The 16,822-nt window shown below is 41.4% G+C and overlaps 2 non-coding genes across 2 annotated transcripts; both read right to left on the reverse strand.

Annotated features, from left to right (window-relative positions):
- Nucleotides 1–3,070: 3,070 nt before the first annotated feature.
- LOC138141041 (5S ribosomal RNA) lies at nucleotides 3,071–3,190 on the reverse strand. The gene has a single exon (XR_011162940.1). It is a non-coding gene; the product is annotated as a 5S ribosomal RNA (ribosomal RNA).
- A 10,165-nt stretch (nucleotides 3,191–13,355) lies between these two features.
- On the reverse strand, nucleotides 13,356–13,475 carry LOC138141042 (5S ribosomal RNA). The gene has a single exon (XR_011162941.1). It is a non-coding gene; the product is annotated as a 5S ribosomal RNA (ribosomal RNA).
- Between the last annotated feature and the right edge of the window lie 3,347 nt (nucleotides 13,476–16,822).

The raw sequence follows: 16,822 nt of genomic DNA on the forward strand, positions 1-16,822 counted from the left end.
ATACAAAACGCATACGACTATTTCTGTTTTTCATTTCACGCACTGTTTTTTATTAGTTACCTAGCAACATGGTCACTGCATTGAAACTTCAGAGTTCCTTCAAAAATTTGAATTTTTAATTTCAATTTTTTGAATCAATGATTTAATATAAAAATAACTATTGTGGAAAACAGCAAAAAATAAAATAATACCACTAATTGGCGGCTGGTCAGGATAGACCTAACGTTCGAAATTTAGAAAAATATTTTTTTTATTTTAATACTGTTACTTTTCTAATGAAGTGCGAAATAAGTTGTGCCCCATAGCTATCTTTTTTATTTTTCACTACGACAATTACAAAGTGTTGATATTCACAACTTTTCGTGAGCACTTCGATAGAAATGAACAAGAACGCAGGAAAATTCCACACCGAATATTAATATTCTGTCTTGGCCCATGTTTACTTTTATCTACCGCAAAACAAAATGTTCGGATTTGTCAGGGGTATTCTGATTTAAAAAAAGAAGAACATTTGACGAATATTTTAAGTCTCAAACGTTTGGAAAATAATGCAACAACAATTCATAGACTACAAAAAAGCCTATGATTCAGTACCACATTCATGGTTAATTAAAATTCTTAAAATTTATAAAATTAATATTAAATTAAATCACCTTCTTTATATGGATGACATAAAACTTAACAATAACTGAAAATCAATCAATATGTCGTGGTCATTACGAAAATTTAGAATATATAACTAAAGAAGGAGAAATCATTAAAAATTTAAATAAAGGAGAATTTTATAAATATTTAGGTATTAATCAATCAAATCAAATTAAATCTATTCTTTTGGTGTTATAAAATGGTCCAAAACTAATTTAAAGAATATAAATATTCAAACTAGAGTTCTCTTTACAAAATTTTGTAAACATCACCCCAAATCTGCTGTTGAAAGATTTAATTTACCACGCGAAAATGGTGGTAGGGGTTTTTCAAATCTAGAAATTCTACAACACAATCAAATTGCTTCACTAAAAAATTATTTTCTCAATAGAGCTCGTGATATGACACTATAGCAAATATAAAACAAAAGTCTTTACATGGGAGATATTTTAAAGAGCTGAGGGTTTTATATTTGCAATACAAGATCTTGCACCGTTTTGGCTCACAGCGAATATAAAAAACGTCATGATATATTCGCAAAAATTATACACATGAATTTAGCAGTTAAATTCAATTTATTAAAGGATACACAACCACATTACATTTATAAACCAGAAAGTTGTTTAGAAAATGACAATTACAAATTATATTTTGATCGCACAGTTTTAACTGACATTCACATTCAGCATAACAGACCAGACATTATTATTTTAAATAAACAACAAAAGCAAGCATATCTTTTAGATATAGCTGTTCCAAATTCACACAATATAACACAGACATATAATACAAAAATTAATAAATATATTATTATAATTTCAGCAACAGGAATAGTACCGCAATCTCTTTTTAAAAATTTAAAAATTTTGGACTTAGAGAACACATAAAACACAAAAAAGTCAAAATGTGGAGGCGAGACGCCGGTAATTATGTTGATAAGCACTGCACTACTGCCGCCGGGTGGAGGTGGGATACGAAAAGAAGATGCTCTCACTGCTCTCACTCACAATAAGTTCGGAAAAACCGAATTTTATTATCGTATTTAATTGACGTCACAGTTACTTTGGCGAAACAGGAGCTCGCTTTTCGAAGGCATGATGAAAAAGACAGACGAATCAATTTGATATATAAAACCTAACAGGAACGGCTGGTCCATGAGGTCATTTGGGTAATGACCCCCTAAAAAATAAAGGTTTTACCCAACACCAGCCGCGACTGCAATGTACACAAGACTATGACTGCTACATATTATGTTATTTCAACCAAATCAGAAGTACAATAATTTTGAAAAGTAAGTGCAATGTATACTTCTAAATCTATCTAAATTTATTAATATGTAATTTTTTTCAAAACTATCGATCTTTCTTTGAAACATTTTCAATTCACAATTCACTGTTGGAAGCGCTGTACTTTTTAGTATAAATACGTATACGAAAAATTAAAATAATAGTTGAATTAACACATCGTTAAATGTTACGAGGAACATAGTTTTTTGGATTACACAGCAAAATCTTGGAATTTCAGTCCGATATTACTCCATTGAGTCTTTGGACTCACAAATAAATACCTCGAAAAGCCGACAAACATCTGTCTAGAACTTTTCTAGTAACCAGAGGGTATCGTAAACGACCCGTGTTTAGACCTCTTTCGTGAAAGTGACCGACCGCCGGCGCCGCTCGATTTCGTCATAAATCTCAGCCGTACCCCCCACGATAATTGACAAGTCTGTCATACAGCCCTACCATTTAAAACCTTTATTCTCTTCGTTTTAAAAATAGTTTCGCATGGTTTTTCTCTCTTCTCGTTTTACAATGGTCCAGTGACTAATAAATGAGTGTTGTGTTATGAGTTTGTTCGAGCTCAAAAAAACGTGGTTCGAAATTGTTTAACGTTTAACGAATGGTAAGTTATTCTAGTTTTTATGTTGGTCTTAACGTGTTAGGGGCCAAGAATACAACATTGTCTGTCCATTATAACATAGAACTGATATGTTGAATTCAGATCTCTAATTATTTAAAAACCAAAAAAATAAAGCAGCAGTCAAAGTGGCATGTACGCGTAACCTAATATATATTTTTTTTACATTAAAAGATCGCCGTCTTCCTCGTCGCACTTACGACATTTGCATATGTTATCTTTGTTAAACTCACGGAAGGAATATAATGAACCGGTCACCCGTCCAAGTGCTGACCGCTGCCCGCGTGGCTTACCTTCGGTGATCGAACGACAACCTTTACCGTTTGACGAGTTTTTATTCTGCAATTGTTTACAATTAATCGACAAAAAAAATTGTTTTCTTAATTATCTAGTACTTAAAGCTATGAATCTACATTATACGGGTCTGTGCATGTTTCCGAATACCTGCACGAAAAACAAATCGGTTCGGTGGTTGCTATGGATTTCAAAAAAAACAAAAAGTGTTGGGGGGCAACGGCACGCGGTGTTCCCAAGCGGTCACCCATCCAAGTACTGACCGCGCCCGACGTTGCTTAACTTCGGTGATCGGACGAGAACCGGTGCTTTTCAACGTGGTATGGCCGTTGCCGTGGTGTTTAGGTGTGATCGTTGGTGTAAAATATATTGCTTTTAACATTCCGATGCACGAATATGAACATCAAAACGCGATGCGTTTCGTTTCCGTATGCACTTACCCTCTGACGACCGACGTCGGACCGAACTAACGGGAAATCCCACAACAACCACCACGTCACGCTCTAACGACAAGAGAGACTACTAGACGGACTGGCGATCTCCCGCGTCGCACATTTTTCGACCGCCGGCGGCGGTGGAAAATCCAGAATTTCACCCCACCTACCGCGCTGCTTGCTCCGACGACGACGAGATTCCCACATTTGGATCGACCGAAATATGTAAGTAATATCAGGAAGTTCCGATTTTCGAGAGGAGACCTGTGTTTCTATTTACCTATCTATAATAATTATCGTTATAATCATCATATCATTATTATTATTATTAACATTATTATTTATTACCATTATTATTATTATTATTATTATTTATCGTCCCTCGGATTCGGCGATCTTCGAAAATCCAAGTTGGACCGTTAGACATTCGAACGCGGTGTGCGTGGCTGACGAGTTGTTATTTTTGGCGTTTTTTCTTCGATCTTCACCCCGACTTCGGACGACGCAGGTCGGACACGAAATTACGAAGAGAGAAAGACGGAAGAAAGGAAGAAAACCTGAAGATCCGTCGAAGAAAATATCGGAAAACTCGTAGGTGCGGCATCGGTCGGACGATGAAGACCGTCTCCTTTCGGATGATCCTCTCGACGGACTTTCGGCCGTCCCGAAGGGTCCGGACGGCAACGGGACCCGTCGTCGACTCGTCCCGTTTCAACTTCCGCCGAAAACGATCGACCTGAACGTCGGAGAGGCGGTTCGCGGCATCCTGTTGTCGGAATTGCCTCGGTTCGAACACCAGGTCCTTTCTGTGCTTCGACCGTTTCGGAAGCGTTTGGCGACGCGAAGATGTCGTAAAATCGAGAAGGTGGCGCGGTATTCCGGGAAGAGATGGACCAATATTTCGGCGAACGAAATATGGATTCCCGGAATCGACGCGTCTACCCCGCACCGCCGACGTAAACCGTCGGTCCCGAATCGAAACCGTGACGACCCGGATTTAGGGCTGGTGGTTGGAGGGGCGTGTACCTGATTCGAAACCCACCGACGTTCCGAGACGAACTTCGCTATCTCCAGGGAAACTTCGGAAACCGAGTTCGGCCAGCTTGATCACACGGTGGCGATGGTGATCGAGGAAAGAGGACGATGCCATCACGCGGGCAACGATTCCGAGGCCTGCAATTTCTTCGACGGCGGACGCGGTGCGCGTTCAGTCTTCCGTCCGCAGTGGCGACTATTTTATAAAGACTTAGAAAATTTTTTTGTTCAATTCTCGTTCACGAGGTGCTCGAAGTGTACGTGTGTGAGCAAGTGTTTTTTCAATAATTATTATTAACTTTTAACGTTTTAACGTGAAAGATGGCCGACGTCGAAAATCAAACAGCATCATCGGTCACCACCGGTTCCGCTGCCACCCCTCAATCCCACGCGAAGAAAGAGAAAAAAGCGAAAAATCCCAGGGCGAAACCGTCCCATCCTCCGACATCCGAGATGGTAAACAACGCCATCAAGGGACTCAAGGAACGCGGAGGATCGTCTCTTCAGGCCATCAAGAAGTTCGTCGCCGCAAATTACAAAGTCGACGCCGAAAAGGTCGCCCCTTTCATCAAGAAATATCTGAAAGGCGCCGTGGCGTCGGGATCTCTGGTTCAGACGAAAGGTAAGGGCGCGTCGGGTTCGTTCAAGCTCGCCTCGTCCACCTCCGGTGGTGCCAAAGTCGCCTCCGCCTCCGACAAGAGGAAACCCGCTTCGTCCGCCGCATCCAAGACGAAAAAATCATCCGCCAAACGTACCGCCGTCGCGACGACTTCCGACAAGGCTTCCTCGAAGACAGCCAAAAAACAAGCCTCCCCCAAAGCGAAGAAGACTGCTGCCGAAAAGAAGAGCGCCGTCGCTGCCTCCGCCGCCGCAGCGAAAGCCAAGAAATCGGCCGCCTCCTCGGCAGAAAAGAAAACTAGAGCCGCCCCGAAACCCCGATCGCCTTCCAAAGCGAAGAAATCTAACAAGGCTGGTCCGACTAAAAAACCCAAAGCACCCAAACCCAAGACAGCCAAAGCCATTCCTGTCAAGGTGAAAAAGGCCGCTTCGCCGAAGAGGAAAAAGTGAGAAACGTGGATGGATACTCGACTCATGTTCGTTCGGCTGTGCCTCGTTCCGACGTCATCATCGTACTACCGGCAACGGGGCACGCACAAATGGCCCTTTTCAGGGCCACACGATAATCTACGACGAAAAAAAGAAATAAAACTATCCTTACGGCGAAACCAAATAAAATAGATAGCATCAGCTGGCAGGTAGGTGATGACAGGATGCAATAAAATTTTACGAACGACCGCAACCCAACCCGAATCGAGAGGACCGACCGATTATTGACATTTTTATTTTATTCATTTCCGGTTGAAGGGCGATATATTTTTTTTTTTGCCTGTAAAGTTTGAGGTTCTGAAAAGAACCGATTTTTTTGTTATAAAATTCGTGTTTCGTGTTGTTCTTCCGAAACACGATGTGGAAAAATTTAAGCGCGTTCACCCCGAATACGTCTGGCAAGTTGGATGTCCTTTGGCATGATGGTTACACGTTTGGCGTGGATGGCGCACAAATTCGTGTCCTCGAACAGACCGACCAAGTAAGCTTCGCTCGCTTCCTGGAGGGCTATCACGGCGGAGCTTTGGAAGCGCAAATCGGTTTTGAAATCCTGAGCGATCTCCCTCACCAAACGTTGAAAGGGAAGCTTGCGGATGAGCAACTCGGTACTTTTCTGGTAACGACGGATCTCACGCAGAGCCACGGTACCAGGTCTGTAACGGTGGGGCTTCTTGACGCCGCCAGTGGCGGGAGCGCTTTTCCTGGCCGCTTTGGTAGCCAGTTGTTTCCTGGGGGCTTTTCCTCCGGTGGACTTGCGTGCGGTCTGCTTGGTCCTGGCCATTTCGAATGAAACGAATGAAAAACAAAACTGACAATTATTAAAATCGACTCTGACGATCGTTAGACGTGCACGCGTCGAAAGGTAAACGGGTACTAAAAATTCCGCCATATTAAATTGTACTTTTATACGTGAACAAAGTCAACGGCTGACTTCGTCGATTGGTCGATGGTGAACCGTTGAATCTATATAAGGCTCCGTTAGTTGAAATTTTGCGGTAGTTGACTTCCTAGGGACGAGGTGTGCAGGTATTTTGTGTCAGTTGAAATAATCTGAAAAGATGACCGGTCGCGGTAAAGGAGGCAAAGGATTGGGAAAAGGAGGAGCGAAGCGTCATCGCAAAGTCCTGCGTGACAACATCCAGGGCATCACGAAACCCGCTATCAGAAGATTGGCTCGTCGTGGCGGCGTGAAACGTATTTCCGGTTTGATCTACGAAGAAACTCGCGGAGTCCTGAAAGTGTTCTTGGAAAATGTCATCCGAGATGCCGTCACCTACACGGAACACGCCAAACGTAAAACCGTGACAGCGATGGACGTCGTCTACGCTTTGAAACGTCAAGGACGCACCCTCTACGGTTTCGGAGGTTAATTTCCTGGCGCTCTTCACCGTTCGAGAAAACCAGAATAAAATACGAAATACAAAATCGGTTCTTTTCAGAACCACAAAATAAAAATAAGAGGAAAAAAAAGAAACATGATGTTCTTTCGAGAAACAACGGACAATTATTACTAACTGACTACCTGATAAATGTACCAAGATCGTAAACACCCCTTGCTTTCCTTTTGGCATTGCAGTCGTAAATGATAATAATACAAAAAGAAAAGATGCATCGGTCATTTTACGAAAAAAAAAAGCTATAGTGGCCCTGAGAAGGGCCGATATTTTGAGTTTTCGCCACGGAGATGGATCGATCGTTCGTTTAAGGTTTCTTCTCGGTTTTTTTGGGTAAAAGTACGGCCTGAATGTTGGGTAAGACACCGCCTTGGGCGATCGTAACTCCGGACAGGAGTTTGTTCAATTCCTCGTCGTTTCTGATGGCCAGCTGCAGATGACGCGGTATAATACGTGTCTTCTTGTTGTCACGGGCAGCGTTTCCTGCCAATTCTAGAACTTCGGCGGCTAAGTACTCCATGACGGCGGCCAAATAGACGGGAGCTCCTGCACCGACGCGTTCCGCGTAATTTCCTTTTCTGAGAAGACGATGTATCCTACCCACCGGAAACTGGAGACCGGCACGGCTCGAACGGGATTTCGCTTTTCCCTTCACTTTACCTCCTTTACCGCGACCTGACATTTTAAGTTCGTTCGTTAGACACCACGAGAAGTAATAAAACTGACGGACGGGACTCGTCGATTGTAAAAGCTGGTAGCTGTGCTTCGAATTTATAGCCTCCGTGATAGGAGAATAGGACGTGACGATTGGTGGGAGCCCGTTTTCAGGTGGGGTTCTGGTGAACACACTACCTATCAGAAAGGTGGTGGTGCAAAGTTAACGCACGCACACGAGTCAGAGCAGTTCGCGAGTTTGTTGAATCGAATTGAATTGAAAAATGCCGCCGAAGACAAGTGGTAAGGCAGCCAAGAAGGCCGGGAAAGCTCAGAAGAACATTTCCAAGAGCGACAAAAAAAAGAAGCGCAGGAGGAAGGAGAGCTATGCCATCTACATCTACAAGGTGTTGAAACAAGTCCATCCCGACACCGGTATCTCTAGTAAGGCTATGAGCATAATGAACAGTTTCGTGAACGACATCTTCGAACGTATCGCCGCTGAAGCTTCCCGTCTGGCACACTACAACAAACGTTCGACGATCACCAGCAGAGAAATTCAAACTGCCGTGCGTCTGTTGTTGCCCGGTGAGTTGGCCAAGCACGCCGTCTCCGAAGGTACCAAAGCCGTCACCAAGTACACCAGTTCGAAATAGATGTTTTTCGTTTTCGACACATTTATAAACGGTTCTTTTCAGAACCACAAAAACTCTCGAACAAAAAAGAAAAAGACGTGAAACAGCGATTTTTAATTAACTTTTATTATGTCATTATTATTATTATTAGGTTTCATGCATTATCGGTATTTTGCACCCATGCCTATCCAACTTGTAGTTATGTGGTTATTGTATTCGAAATAATTTAGTTGATTGAGGTTATGTTATGAATAAATTTCTATTTTGCCAGAATACAACTCTTCGGAAGAAGAAATCAAATAAACAATCGTACATCTGCTGAACAACCTAGTTGATGGTTGATGGATTTGCATTACCCAGCATATAGCCTAAATGTTCATCTTTAGTGAAATTAAAATTACTTAGCTTTTTTAAGAAAGAAAAAATTAGAACGAATTCTCATCGAAAAAACCGCGATTCCTACAAATGATACAGATGGTTTTGTAGTCGCGTATGTTATTGAATACAATGAGCCGACATTTTTCCGACTCTTTGTTTCATCGAAAACGTTGTTGACATTAGCAAGGAACGTTAAGGATTCCCTGAAACAGACAATTTCACTGTTTTGGAATAGCAGTATGTGCAAATGAGAGGACAGAAGACTTTGAAAAAAGGAGTGAACAAAACTGTACTTTAGTACAGAATGTTATGTTTATTTTAATTTCAATTGTTCCTGTTTTAATGAGATTTTTTATGTTCCTAAATCATTTTCTATTTTTTTTTTCATTAGAGAAGAGTTATTGTCGAGTTATTATCTCTACCTAGCATAAAAATTAAAATACTTTGCAACATTACGTTATTATACATTGCATATCTGACATAAAATACTTGCAAAAATTACTTAGCTAATTAATATTACGCATGACAACTCACATTATTTACTTTGCAAAACATTATAGAATACATAACAGATAATTGTGACCCTGTGTATTGTTCATTGGAATTAAAATAAAAAAAACGTGATTTCGTCAATCGCCGTTATTTGCGACTTCAGGCAACTGTCGCTAAGAGCTATTTTTGTTTCTCCGTTCAATTTCCCGATAAAATCGTCGACTTAGTTATTAACTAAGTTCTTCAGTTAGGTGGTATCAACAATACCACAATAGCCATGTTGCCGGAGTTTTTTGATAAAAGACTTGCTAGTTGGAATACAGAAAATATTTACCAAACACCTATTCACGATAATAAACCGGGGCACTATTGTGGGTTTTCGGTTGGTTTTATATTATATTAGGTACTCACCCTTCGTAACGTGTCTCCACGAAAAAACGTCACTTTCACACTAACCACCTTTCGTTTTAACTCTCGCGACGATAACTGAAATGTTGACGCGCGCCGGACAGATTCACGGACATACAACCACCCACCCACCCCGCGCCCCGGTTTCCGTCTGGACTGGTTCTGTCGTCCGAGTGAGTGCCAAAAATTAGCGTTCGTCTATTAAATGATTGTCGGATGATGATTATTGACGGACACTTTTATCACACCCGATCACACTTTAGTTACTACCTACGTTTAGTATCGACGACGCATCGTTTCGATTATTGAAATTCGAATTGAATTTTTTTTTTTTCTAGTTTTCGACGTAGATTCGCGTGACACAAATATTATGAGCCTTTTTGGATCGATTTCGTGTGCATCACGCCATTTCTACGGGCGAACGTGAATGTGTGATGTTGACGTGATGGAAGCAACGTTTAGGCAATCCGCATTACGTATTACTATCAATTATATTTTAAACGAATGAAAACTTCAATTCAGAAGTGTGATAATCCCGATCCATTCAAGTTTTGTTAATTTTAGATTAAAAATGCGTGAGTATTGTACTATTGCTAACGATGCCAAAACATCGCATATTCAATGTAAAAAGAACAAGAGCAACGGGCCATTAAGTTAATTTAAAAATAACTCGTACCGGATAAGTCGAATACGTATCCAGGGAAAATTTATTAATTTTAAAATTGACCGGCGGAAACAGGTTCTCGCCTCCCACCACTTTTGTGTAGCGGCCGCCAAATCAATTTTGTTTTTATATAATTGATTCAAAAAATTGAAATTCACGCATAGTTATCTGTGCCTGAAGTGGGTCATTTTCATTGCATTGTTAGTAAGATCGAAACCATAGAAACCATACAAAACGCATACGACTATTTCTGTTTTTCATTTCACGCACTGTTTTTTATTAGTTACCTAGCAACATGGTCACTGCATTGAAACTTCAGAGTTCCTTCAAAAATTTGAATTTTTAATTTCAATTTTTTGAATCAATGATTTAATATAAAAATAACTATTGTGGAAAACAGCAAAAAATAAAATAATACCACTAATTGGCGGCTGGTCAGGATAGACCTAACGTTCGAAATTTAGAAAAATATTTTTTTTATTTTAATACTGTTACTTTTCTAATGAAGTGCGAAATAAGTTGTGCCCCATAGCTATCTTTTTTATTTTTCACTACGACAATTACAAAGTGTTGATATTCACAACTTTTCGTGAGCACTTCGATAGAAATGAACAAGAACGCAGGAAAATTCCACACCGAATATTAATATTCTGTCTTGGCCCATGTTTACTTTTATCTACCGCAAAACAAAATGTTCGGATTTGTCAGGGGTATTCTGATTTAAAAAAAGAAGAACATTTGACGAATATTTTAAGTCTCAAACGTTTGGAAAATAATGCAACAACAATTCATAGACTACAAAAAAGCCTATGATTCAGTACCACATTCATGGTTAATTAAAATTCTTAAAATTTATAAAATTAATATTAAATTAAATCACCTTCTTTATATGGATGACATAAAACTTAACAATAACTGAAAATCAATCAATATGTCGTGGTCATTACGAAAATTTAGAATATATAACTAAAGAAGGAGAAATCATTAAAAATTTAAATAAAGGAGAATTTTATAAATATTTAGGTATTAATCAATCAAATCAAATTAAATCTATTCTTTTGGTGTTATAAAATGGTCCAAAACTAATTTAAAGAATATAAATATTCAAACTAGAGTTCTCTTTACAAAATTTTGTAAACATCACCCCAAATCTGCTGTTGAAAGATTTAATTTACCACGCGAAAATGGTGGTAGGGGTTTTTCAAATCTAGAAATTCTACAACACAATCAAATTGCTTCACTAAAAAATTATTTTCTCAATAGAGCTCGTGATATGACACTATAGCAAATATAAAACAAAAGTCTTTACATGGGAGATATTTTAAAGAGCTGAGGGTTTTATATTTGCAATACAAGATCTTGCACCGTTTTGGCTCACAGCGAATATAAAAAACGTCATGATATATTCGCAAAAATTATACACATGAATTTAGCAGTTAAATTCAATTTATTAAAGGATACACAACCACATTACATTTATAAACCAGAAAGTTGTTTAGAAAATGACAATTACAAATTATATTTTGATCGCACAGTTTTAACTGACATTCACATTCAGCATAACAGACCAGACATTATTATTTTAAATAAACAACAAAAGCAAGCATATCTTTTAGATATAGCTGTTCCAAATTCACACAATATAACACAGACATATAATACAAAAATTAATAAATATATTATTATAATTTCAGCAACAGGAATAGTACCGCAATCTCTTTTTAAAAATTTAAAAATTTTGGACTTAGAGAACACATAAAACACAAAAAAGTCAAAATGTGGAGGCGAGACGCCGGTAATTATGTTGATAAGCACTGCACTACTGCCGCCGGGTGGAGGTGGGATACGAAAAGAAGATGCTCTCACTGCTCTCACTCACAATAAGTTCGGAAAAACCGAATTTTATTATCGTATTTAATTGACGTCACAGTTACTTTGGCGAAACAGGAGCTCGCTTTTCGAAGGCATGATGAAAAAGACAGACGAATCAATTTGATATATAAAACCTAACAGGAACGGCTGGTCCATGAGGTCATTTGGGTAATGACCCCCTAAAAAATAAAGGTTTTACCCAACACCAGCCGCGACTGCAATGTACACAAGACTATGACTGCTACATATTATGTTATTTCAACCAAATCAGAAGTACAATAATTTTGAAAAGTAAGTGCAATGTATACTTCTAAATCTATCTAAATTTATTAATATGTAATTTTTTTCAAAACTATCGATCTTTCTTTGAAACATTTTCAATTCACAATTCACTGTTGGAAGCGCTGTACTTTTTAGTATAAATACGTATACGAAAAATTAAAATAATAGTTGAATTAACACATCGTTAAATGTTACGAGGAACATAGTTTTTTGGATTACACAGCAAAATCTTGGAATTTCAGTCCGATATTACTCCATTGAGTCTTTGGACTCACAAATAAATACCTCGAAAAGCCGACAAACATCTGTCTAGAACTTTTCTAGTAACCAGAGGGTATCGTAAACGACCCGTGTTTAGACCTCTTTCGTGAAAGTGACCGACCGCCGGCGCCGCTCGATTTCGTCATAAATCTCAGCCGTACCCCCCACGATAATTGACAAGTCTGTCATACAGCCCTACCATTTAAAACCTTTATTCTCTTCGTTTTAAAAATAGTTTCGCATGGTTTTTCTCTCTTCTCGTTTTACAATGGTCCAGTGACTAATAAATGAGTGTTGTGTTATGAGTTTGTTCGAGCTCAAAAAAACGTGGTTCGAAATTGTTTAACGTTTAACGAATGGTAAGTTATTCTAGTTTTTATGTTGGTCTTAACGTGTTAGGGGCCAAGAATACAACATTGTCTGTCCATTATAACATAGAACTGATATGTTGAATTCAGATCTCTAATTATTTAAAAACCAAAAAAATAAAGCAGCAGTCAAAGTGGCATGTACGCGTAACCTAATATATATTTTTTTTACATTAAAAGATCGCCGTCTTCCTCGTCGCACTTACGACATTTGCATATGTTATCTTTGTTAAACTCACGGAAGGAATATAATGAACCGGTCACCCGTCCAAGTGCTGACCGCTGCCCGCGTGGCTTACCTTCGGTGATCGAACGACAACCTTTACCGTTTGACGAGTTTTTATTCTGCAATTGTTTACAATTAATCGACAAAAAAAATTGTTTTCTTAATTATCTAGTACTTAAAGCTATGAATCTACATTATACGGGTCTGTGCATGTTTCCGAATACCTGCACGAAAAACAAATCGGTTCGGTGGTTGCTATGGATTTCAAAAAAAAACAAAAAGTGTTGGGGGGCAACGGCACGCGGTGTTCCCAAGCGGTCACCCATCCAAGTACTGACCGCGCCCGACGTTGCTTAACTTCGGTGATCGGACGAGAACCGGTGCTTTTCAACGTGGTATGGCCGTTGCCGTGGTGTTTAGGTGTGATCGTTGGTGTAAAATATATTGCTTTTAACATTCCGATGCACGAATATGAACATCAAAACGCGATGCGTTTCGTTTCCGTATGCACTTACCCTCTGACGACCGACGTCGGACCGAACTAACGGGAAATCCCACAACAACCACCACGTCACGCTCTAACGACAAGAGAGACTACTAGACGGACTGGCGATCTCCCGCGTCGCACATTTTTCGACCGCCGGCGGCGGTGGAAAATCCAGAATTTCACCCCACCTACCGCGCTGCTTGCTCCGACGACGACGAGATTCCCACATTTGGATCGACCGAAATATGTAAGTAATATCAGGAAGTTCCGATTTTCGAGAGGAGACCTGTGTTTCTATTTACCTATCTATAATAATTATCGTTATAATCATCATATCATTATTATTATTATTAACATTATTATTTATTACCATTATTATTATTATTATTATTATTTATCGTCCCTCGGATTCGGCGATCTTCGAAAATCCAAGTTGGACCGTTAGACATTCGAACGCGGTGTGCGTGGCTGACGAGTTGTTATTTTTGGCGTTTTTTCTTCGATCTTCACCCCGACTTCGGACGACGCAGGTCGGACACGAAATTACGAAGAGAGAAAGACGGAAGAAAGGAAGAAAACCTGAAGATCCGTCGAAGAAAATATCGGAAAACTCGTAGGTGCGGCATCGGTCGGACGATGAAGACCGTCTCCTTTCGGATGATCCTCTCGACGGACTTTCGGCCGTCCCGAAGGGTCCGGACGGCAACGGGACCCGTCGTCGACTCGTCCCGTTTCAACTTCCGCCGAAAACGATCGACCTGAACGTCGGAGAGGCGGTTCGCGGCATCCTGTTGTCGGAATTGCCTCGGTTCGAACACCAGGTCCTTTCTGTGCTTCGACCGTTTCGGAAGCGTTTGGCGACGCGAAGATGTCGTAAAATCGAGAAGGTGGCGCGGTATTCCGGGAAGAGATGGACCAATATTTCGGCGAACGAAATATGGATTCCCGGAATCGACGCGTCTACCCCGCACCGCCGACGTAAACCGTCGGTCCCGAATCGAAACCGTGACGACCCGGATTTAGGGCTGGTGGTTGGAGGGGCGTGTACCTGATTCGAAACCCACCGACGTTCCGAGACGAACTTCGCTATCTCCAGGGAAACTTCGGAAACCGAGTTCGGCCAGCTTGATCACACGGTGGCGATGGTGATCGAGGAAAGAGGACGATGCCATCACGCGGGCAACGATTCCGAGGCCTGCAATTTCTTCGACGGCGGACGCGGTGCGCGTTCAGTCTTCCGTCCGCAGTGGCGACTATTTTATAAAGACTTAGAAAATTTTTTTGTTCAATTCTCGTTCACGAGGTGCTCGAAGTGTACGTGTGTGAGCAAGTGTTTTTTCAATAATTATTATTAACTTTTAACGTTTTAACGTGAAAGATGGCCGACGTCGAAAATCAAACAGCATCATCGGTCACCACCGGTTCCGCTGCCACCCCTCAATCCCACGCGAAGAAAGAGAAAAAAGCGAAAAATCCCAGGGCGAAACCGTCCCATCCTCCGACATCCGAGATGGTAAACAACGCCATCAAGGGACTCAAGGAACGCGGAGGATCGTCTCTTCAGGCCATCAAGAAGTTCGTCGCCGCAAATTACAAAGTCGACGCCGAAAAGGTCGCCCCTTTCATCAAGAAATATCTGAAAGGCGCCGTGGCGTCGGGATCTCTGGTTCAGACGAAAGGTAAGGGCGCGTCGGGTTCGTTCAAGCTCGCCTCGTCCACCTCCGGTGGTGCCAAAGTCGCCTCCGCCTCCGACAAGAGGAAACCCGCTTCGTCCGCCGCATCCAAGACGAAAAAATCATCCGCCAAACGTACCGCCGTCGCGACGACTTCCGACAAGGCTTCCTCGAAGACAGCCAAAAAACAAGCCTCCCCCAAAGCGAAGAAGACTGCTGCCGAAAAGAAGAGCGCCGTCGCTGCCTCCGCCGCCGCAGCGAAAGCCAAGAAATCGGCCGCCTCCTCGGCAGAAAAGAAAACTAGAGCCGCCCCGAAACCCGATCGCCTTCCAAAGCGAAGAAATCTAACAAGGCTGGTCCGACTAAAAAACCCAAAGCACCCAAACCCAAGACAGCCAAAGCCATTCCTGTCAAGGTGAAAAAGGCCGCTTCGCCGAAGAGGAAAAAGTGAGAAACGTGGATGGATACTCGACTCATGTTCGTTCGGCTGTGCCTCGTTCCGACGTCATCATCGTACTACCGGCAACGGGGCACGCACAAATGGCCCTTTTCAGGGCCACACGATAATCTACGACGAAAAAAAAGAAATAAAACTATCCTTACGGCGAAACCAAATAAAATAGATAGCATCAGCTGGCAGGTAGGTGATGACAGGATGCAATAAAATTTTACGAACGACCGCAACCCAACCCGAATCGAGAGGACCGACCGATTATTGACATTTTTATTTTATTCATTTCCGGTTGAAGGGCGATATATTTTTTTTTTTGCCTGTAAAGTTTGAGGTTCTGAAAAGAACCGATTTTTTTGTTATAAAATTCGTGTTTCGTGTTGTTCTTCCGAAACACGATGTGGAAAAATTTAAGCGCGTTCACCCCGAATACGTCTGGCAAGTTGGATGTCCTTTGGCATGATGGTTACACGTTTGGCGTGGATGGCGCACAAATTCGTGTCCTCGAACAGACCGACCAAGTAAGCTTCGCTCGCTTCCTGGAGGGCCATCACGGCGGAGCTTTGGAAGCGCAAATCGGTTTTGAAATCCTGAGCGATCTCCCTCACCAAACGTTGAAAGGGAAGCTTGCGGATGAGCAACTCGGTACTTTTCTGGTAACGACGGATCTCACGCAGAGCCACGGTACCAGGTCTGTAACGGTGGGGCTTCTTGACGCCGCCAGTGGCGGGAGCGCTTTTCCTGGCCGCTTTGGTAGCCAGTTGTTTCCTGGGGGCTTTTCCTCCGGTGGACTTGCGTGCGGTCTGCTTGGTCCTGGCCATTTCGAATGAAACGAATGAAAAACAAAACTGACAATTATTAAAATCGACTCTGACGATCGTTAGACGTGCACGCGTCGAAAGGTAAACGGGTACTAAAAATTCCGCCATATTAAATTGTACTTTTATACGTGAACAAAGTCAACGGCTGACTTCGTCGATTGGTCGATGGTGAACCGTTGAATCTATATAAGGCTCCGTTAGTTGAAATTTTGCGGTAGTTGACTTCCTAGGGACGAGGTTGTGCAGGTATTTGTGTCAGTTGAAATAATCTGAAAAGATGACCGGTCGCGGTAAAGGAGGCAAAGGATTGGGAAAAGGAGGAGC

This window comes from Tenebrio molitor, unplaced genomic scaffold, assembly GCF_963966145.1.
Source record: "Tenebrio molitor unplaced genomic scaffold, icTenMoli1.1 SCAFFOLD_835, whole genome shotgun sequence".
Lineage (NCBI taxonomy): Eukaryota > Metazoa > Arthropoda > Insecta > Coleoptera > Tenebrionidae > Tenebrio > Tenebrio molitor.